At 44.0% G+C, this 7824-nt stretch overlaps 1 pseudogene; it reads left to right on the top strand.

Moving 5' to 3' along the window:
- Positions 1 to 302: 302 nt before the first annotated feature.
- On the top strand, positions 303 to 2590 carry LOC138819016 (uveal autoantigen with coiled-coil domains and ankyrin repeats-like; annotated as a pseudogene).
- The last annotated feature ends 5234 nt before the right edge of the window (positions 2591 to 7824 follow it).

Genomic DNA, 7824 nt, shown 5'->3' with positions numbered 1-7824 from the left:
CAGTCACCCCCAGATATTATTAGAAGAAAGCTTTGAAAGTTATAAGGTTTTGAGGGAAAGGTGTTATCTGAGTTGGTAGTGTTTGCCCAGTGGGTGTTTGATAACAGATATACCCTGGAAGAAAAACAGTCAAAGAAGGGGGTTCGAGTTTTGGTAGCAGCACCAAGACAGGGATCAAGAAACCCTTGGCGAAGACAGTATAATTCTTTTGCAACTGGAAGTAGGGAATCACTATGACTAGATCAGTGGTCTTATTGCATCGAAAGGGACATTGGAAAGAGGAATGTCCAAGGAGGAGAACGATGGAAAATGACAGGTTAAGTAAGCACGTTAGCCACCTGGAAACTGTGTTCCTATCTCCTGAGAAACATGGAAAGGAGCTCAGGACTCTGAAATCCAGCCTTGTTCAACTTAAATGAGCCCCCTGAACTTAACAACAACAACAAAAAATGTGGCCAAGAAAAAATTCACACACTCCTGTCTGAAAATACTGGCTTGAATCTCCAGTATGTGCCAGTCAAAACCCACAAAGAGGTTAAAAACACATTGAACCAGCATGCTCGAGAAAACTAAGAGAGAATTATCAGAAGTGAAGAAAAGATTTGAAGACATAAATCAGGAACTTATAAAAGTCAAAGATGAGAACGAAATCCTCAGAGGAACCCAGAAAACACTCAGAATCAAATGGAATCCAAGTACATCAGCCTGGGTGAGCATGAGGCCAAGCTGGGGGCCACAGGTCAGAGGCTGAAGGAGGCACAGGACGCCAACACTGCCATCCTTGCTGACTACAAGCGAGGCCAGGAGGAGATCCTGACACTGCACACAGAAATCAAGGCCCAGAAGAAGGAGCTAGATATGATACAAGAATGTATTAGGCTGAAGTACACACCCATTATCAGCTTTGAAGAGTGTGAGCAGAAATTCAAAGCAACAGAGAAAGAACTGAAAGAGCAGCTAGCAGAGCAGACACAGAAGTGCTGTGTCAGAGAAGAAGAGACCAAGAAAAGTGAGCAGGAAAACATCAGGCTCAAGAAGGAGATCTCATTCTTCAGAAACAGTTAAAGGACACACGTGCTCAGATTGGGAATGCCCGGGAAATGGAAAGAGCATTAGGCATAAAAACAGAAGAGCTAAACAAGCAGTGGAAAGATTTGTCACAAAAATACACTGAAGGAAAAACAACAAAAGAGAAGCTCTAGAGGAAAAGGCCAAACAGACTGCAGAGACCCTTGCTACACAGAGTTGAACGCAGAAGGAGCATGTCCCAACCGATCAGGTGAAGATGCTGAAAAAGTCTGTCAATAGCACCACTGAGAACTTAAAGGAGGAGATGAAGAGCAAGCAAAGGTGCTGTGAGGCGCAGTGGGCTGTGAGCAGGCCACAGCAGCAGATGGATGGTCAAAGCAACTCTTCTGTGCCCCTGGCAGAACACTTGCAAGTTAAGGAGGCCTTTGAGAAGGAGATTGAGATCATGAAAATGAGCCTGAGAGACAAGGAGGAGGAAAGCCAAAATAAAATGGAAGAAGTCTCCAAGCTCCAGACTGAGCTTCAGAGGACTAAACAGGCATTAAAGAAATTGGAGACCCCTGAGGTTCAGGGAAATAACCAACCTGATCAGGTAGCTCAGGAGGCTGCCCTAAAACCAGTGGGGCCTCTTGAGCTGCTAGTCATTAAGATGAAAGGAAGAGGCATAAAAAACAGTGGTAACAAGTGTACAAATGTGACATGTGTGCACTTGCAAAACATGAGTACAGGCTCAAGCCTTCTGTCTGTTTACATCTGGTTATCTATCACCCTGGTAAATTGCCCTAGGCCACTGCCTAAAACTGCCTTGTAAACCAGTGGAGCCTCAGCCTGCCTGTAGAAAGTTGCCAACAGGTAAATGCTGGAAGGCAGGAACATGTGGAGAGGGCATGCGTGTGAGAACCTCACCTGGTAATTTGAGGAAGTGGAATTCAAGGAAATAAAGCCTGGAAAATATGAGTATCCATAACCATTGGTACAAGTGGACACTTATTCAGGCTGGGCTGAGGCATTCCCGACAAAAACTGAAACCATTCATGTAACAGGTAATTCCTTGGGCTTACCCTTAGCAGTGGGGTCCAACAATGGCCCAGCCTTCTCGGCCCAAGTTACTCAAATATTATCTAAGGCCCTAGGAATAAATTGGAAATTACATTGTATTTATAGACCTTAGAGTTCAGGGAAGGTGGAAAGAATGAATAGGACCTTAAGGGAAACTTTAACTAAATTAATTACAGAGACTGGCCATGACTGGGTAAGCCTCCTCCCCTTTGCTCTCCTCTGAGCAAGATGCAACCCTTATGTTAGAGGATTCCCTCTCTTTGAAATAATTTATGGCAGACTGCCCCCTTTGGTTCCTAAACTTGGGGAAAGCATATTAACAGAAATGTCTAACCACAATCTTGTACAGTCCCTGCAGGCTTTGCAGCATGTTCTTTTCCATGCCTATCTTTTGGTAGCCAAGGCCTATCGGCCTCCTGAGAAAAACTACATCCACTCTTTCTCACCTGGACAGCTGGTGTGGGTAAAAAGACATCATGCTCCTGAATTGGAACCCAAGTGACAAGGACCTTACTTGGTAGTGCTAACTACACCATTGGCTATTAAAGTTGCGGGAAAACAGCACTGGATCTATCAATCTCAAGTGAAACAGGCAGTGGAACAATGTCCAGAGAAGGCTGCAAGATGAACTGTTCAGAGACACTCAGAGGATGCCTTAAGGATAAGACTTACCAAGTGTTAGTGTCAATTAGTGTGTTTCTATGGTTACCCCTCCTTGTTATCTGTTAAATTTGCATTTTAAGCCTGTCTGATGGGGGGGGGGAGACAGGGGCGAGGGGAAAGTTTAGGATTTGGCTTAAAAGAAGGATGTAAAAATCAATGGTTTGATTGGACATGAAAACAAGTGGGGGATGTAATAATCCCATCATAGCCCCAGTGGCCTGACCTGCTGGAGGGGGTGGGGCATGGAGAGGCTGACATCATCACATGCTGTCAAGCTGTCAAGAAGTGGTTGGACAGTGGGCGGCTTGGGGGAGGGGTTTGAATAGAGGTTGAAACCATTAGACCTGTTGGAGTGGAGGTGGGGGATGTAGCTTATATATAGGCTGCGTGTTCCAAGCAGGGGGGATGGAGAGAGAGACAGCCGGAGGAGAAAGACAGCAAGAGACCCCTAATGGAACAGAGCAGGGCAAGCCTGTGGAGAGGCCCGCAAAGAGGCCTGTGGGAGAGGCACCTACTGGAACAGAGTAGGGCAGGCTGGTGGAGTGTGAAGAGGCCTGCAAAGAAGGAAGAAGGAAGGAAAAGGAAAAGCCTTCCCCTACGGAGGTTTGGAGGTCTGGGGTTGGAGGTTTGCAGACTGAGGTTTTCAGACCAACTAATAAAAGTCAGGGCTGACCACTGGAGGCTTGGAGGTTTGGTGGTCGAGGCTGCTCTTTGTTTTGGGTAGCTAGCCCAGGACAAGGTAGCCACAGGCCCCTTTTCCGGTGTAAATAGTGTAAATTAACTTCTTTTGTTACCTTTAACCATGTCTCCATGGATTGTCTTGCTCTTTGGAAGTCATAAAAGAATCTGTAAAGTTACATGAATGAGACCATTTTTTACAAACAATGGAGCAAAGAGGAGAAAGTTTACTTACTGATCAGGAAATATAAAGTGGTGAACATCATCACTCTAGCTATTCTTCAGACCTTGGGGCTACACCACAGTCTTCTGGCCAGTCCTCTGGCATGAGTGGCAGTTGAAACCAATGGAGCTGTTGGGGTTGGGGAGGGGCGCAGTCTGTATATAGGCTGTGTGTGTGTGTGTGTGTGTGTGTGTGTGTGTGTGTGTGTGGAGAGACAGCAGGAGGAGAAAGACAGCAAGAGGTGCTTACTGGAGTAGAGCAGGGCAGGCCTGTGGAGAGGCCTGCAGAGGAGGAGGAAGGAAGGGAAAGGAAAAGCCTTCCCCTTTGGAGCTTTGGAGTTTTAGAGGTCTGGGGTTGGAGGTTTGCACACCAACTAATAACGGTCAGGACTGCCCATTGGAGGCTTGGAGATGTGGAAGTCAAGGCTGCTTTTGGTTCCGGGCAGCTAGCCCAGGACAAGATAGTTGCAGGCCACTTTCTAATGTAAATAAAACTCCTTTGTTACCTTTATCCATGCCTCCCTGGATATTCTAGGTGCTAAGCTAGCTCAGAAAGGGAAGTCTATGACACCCTAACTCCAATTAACCATCAAAAACCAGCCTCTGCAGTGAATGGTGCTGGCAGAATTGGTTAAACATCTGTAGATAACTAAAGTTAGAGCCTCTATGTCACTTTGCACCAGAATCAACTCCGAATGGATCAAAGACCTCGAGGTTAAAACAAAAAACAAAAAAACACCCTGAAAACATTACAGGAAGGAAGAGGAGAAACTCAAGGGCTCCTTGGCACAGGCCAATGTTTTCTTAATGTAAGGTCTGCCCTGGGAAGGCGAGGCACCTTCTTCCCTCCTCTTGGCTAAGACTCCTGTGTCACCTAGGTAACTGGCACACCTAAAGACAGTCACCGCCCCCTCCTCCAAGGCCACACCCCAGGCCACCCACAGTCTTGCCTCCCATTGGACAGAGGGAGGGTCCCAGGCCCTGAAGTCACATCTGCATCCAGTGGTGCCACACCTTCCCTTCCCTGTCCCAGCACCTTCTCCCTGCCCCTTCCCTACTTAAACCCAGGCAGGACCTCAGCCCTCCCCTTTGGCCTTGGGCTTCTCCACCATGCATAACAGGGGATCAGTTCAGTAAATTAACTTCTCTTACTGCCTGAATACCACGTGGTGTTCTCTTTATTAGCTACCTAATTAAACCTACCTATTTAATTTACCTAATACTTTAATAAAGACCCAGAAACACAACAAACCAAAGAAAGGTTGGATAAATAAGGATTGCATTAAACTGTAGAGCTTCTGCATGGCAAAGGACATAGCTAACACGATCAGTAGAAAGTCCACAGATTGGGAGAAGATCTTCACTAGACATACAACAGACAAGGGCTTCATATCTAAGATATACTTAGAACTCAAAAAATTAAATTCCCCGAAAACAAATCCTCAAAGAAACAACCTCCATTTTCATAAATGGCCTAAGACTTAAAGAGACTTCTCTGAAGAGGAAATAAGAATCCCAATAGATACATGAAGAAATGCTCAATATCTCTGGCCATAAAAGAAATGCAAATCAAAACAACATGGAGATTCCACCTCATCCCAGTTAGAATGACTATAATCAAGAAATCTAACAACAGATGTTGGAGGGGATGTGGTCAAAAGGAATGTTATTACACTGTTGGTGGGAGTGTAAACTTGTTCAACCACTTTGGAAAGTAGTATGGAGGTTCCTCAAAAGACTCCACATAGAGTTCTCCTATGACCAGCAATCCCACTTCTGGGCATTTACTCAAATTACCACAAACAAGGCCACACTAAAGTTACCAACACAACTATGTTTATTGCAGCATTATTAACCATAGCTAAGACATGGAACCAACCCAGATGCCCTCAGTAGATGAATGGATCAAGAAAATATAGTATATATACATAAAAGAATTCTGTGCTTCCATCAGAAAGAATGACATTGCCCATTCATACGGAAATGGAAAGACTTGAAAAAATTACACTAAGCAAAGTAAGCTGGACCCAAAGAAACATAGGTCCCATGGTTTGTAATAATTAGTATACATCTAGGATAATTTTATCAGATAAGCAGAAAAGCTCAATAGCTATGTACATATGACCATACAAAGATGTTACCAATGAAATGAACTATAAGACATGGACATAAGAGAGTTTTCCTGTTGTTTCTAATGTACTACATGATTTCTTTTTTCTTTTATGTTTCCCCCCTCTATGGCTAATCCCCTGTTGTCACTGTATTTGATTTTGGTACCCTGGGTATTTTATATATATATATATATATATGTTTATATTAATTAGGGAAGGGAACATGGTGAGACAAAGGACAAAGGGAGAACCAATGTGACAGTGATACTCACAAGACACGATGTTGGAAATGATCTGTACAACATGGTGGGGGTATTAGGGTAAAGAAAATGGGAGAAAAATTGAGGGAGGGATAACAAGTTTGCTCACTATCTTATATATGTAAGTGTAACCCCTCTGTACATCACACCTCAACAATAAGATTTAAAAAAATTTTAAAGCCAAAAGGGGATCTGTGGCTCTACTTGAGGAAAAAGAAAAAAAAAACTTGAAAACAAACTCAGACCCAGGCCCTGAGTTTAAGACCAGGTAGAAAAAAATAGTAGAAGAGTCAATTGTTTCCTGAAGATGAGTATTTATGACACCAAGTTCAGTTTTGAGTGTTAATGAATCCCTACCAGCCTGGAGTCCAATGACTGGGAACACAGCCCTCTCCCAATGTTCTTAGAATCTCCACAGACACCTGTGGTGATCAATCAGGGTTTAAGTTTACAGCAATTATCCGAATAATGATCAGGGTGGAAAAGTAAAGGGGGTGAGGGGGGAAAAGATGAGAGGAATAACATTTAAGCTATATTGTTTCCTCAAGACAAGCTTTTGCCTGAAATAGATTAATCTGGCTGCATATTAATACGGTTTACCAATTAATGACTAAAAAGTGCTTTCAACATAAAAAATGCTAGGTGAATGCTTAAAAATAATAACAGACTCTCTGAGGATGTCTAGAAATATACTAGCATCTTTAATCTCTCTCTCTCTCTCTCTCTCTCTCTCTCTCTCTCTCTCTCTCTCTCTCTCTCTCTCTCTCTCTCTCTCTCTCTTTGTAACACTTAAAATGTTATAGTTGACTGGGTGCTGGTGGCTCATGCCTGTAATCCTAGATACTCAGGAGGCTGAGACCTGAGGATTGTAGTTCAAAGTCAGCCCAGGCAGGAAAGACCATGAGGCTCTTATTTCCAATTAACCACCAGAAAACCAGGAGTGGTGCTGTGGCTCAAGTGGTAGAGCACTCACTTTGAGCTGAAGAGCTGAGGGACAGCGCCCAGGCCCAGAGTTCAGGCCCCATGACCAACCAAAAAAAAAAAAAGATGTTATAATTGAAGAAAATGGAAGAGAATTAGAGAAATTCACTTGAAACACAAAATCAGAAAATCAGAAAGCCTGGTCAGGTAACCAACTTCCTTTGAGCCCCTGTGGCCTCTCTTCACAGTCCCCAGAGCACTGAGTGTGCTGATGCACACATTTGGTGCACATAGCTGGGATGCAGTCCAGAATTGGGATACCTGGATAGAGACCATGTCTTGCAAGTCTTCATAGCCCTGCTACTAAACTCTATTCCAGTTCCACAGCAAGCTGCCAATAATACATTACATCACCAGTCCTTCTCAAAGGAGAAGGGCATGCTGGGCACCTGCGGCTTACGGCTGTCTATATAGTCTCCCAATTCACCTTCATCAGCATGAATCTGTGAAGCTGGCAATGATTATCTCCATTTTACAAAGGAAGAAACTGAGGCTTTAAAAACTTTATTTTGCTGAGCATCAGTTATCTTAGCTATTCAGGAGGCTGAGATCTGAGGGTCGCAGTTCAAAGCCAGCCCAGGCAGGAGAGTCTGTGAGACTCGTATCTCCAATTAACCACAAAAAGTCAGAAGTAGAGCTGTGGCTCAAGTGGTCAAGTATTAGCTTTTTCCATAAAAGCTTAGAGACAATGCCCAGACTCAAAGTTCAAGCTCCAGGACCAGCAACAAAACAAAAGGTCAATATTTTGCTGGGTACCAATAGCTCATGCCTGTAATCATAGCTACTTAGGAGATTGTGAGACCAGAGAATGGCAGTTCGAT

This window comes from Dipodomys merriami, unplaced genomic scaffold (assembly GCF_024711535.1).
Source record: "Dipodomys merriami isolate MVZ:Mamm:240054 unplaced genomic scaffold, mDipMer1.0.p SCAF_8, whole genome shotgun sequence".
Lineage (NCBI taxonomy): Eukaryota > Metazoa > Chordata > Mammalia > Rodentia > Heteromyidae > Dipodomys > Dipodomys merriami.
This window is presented reverse-complemented; position numbering and strand designations above follow the sequence as displayed.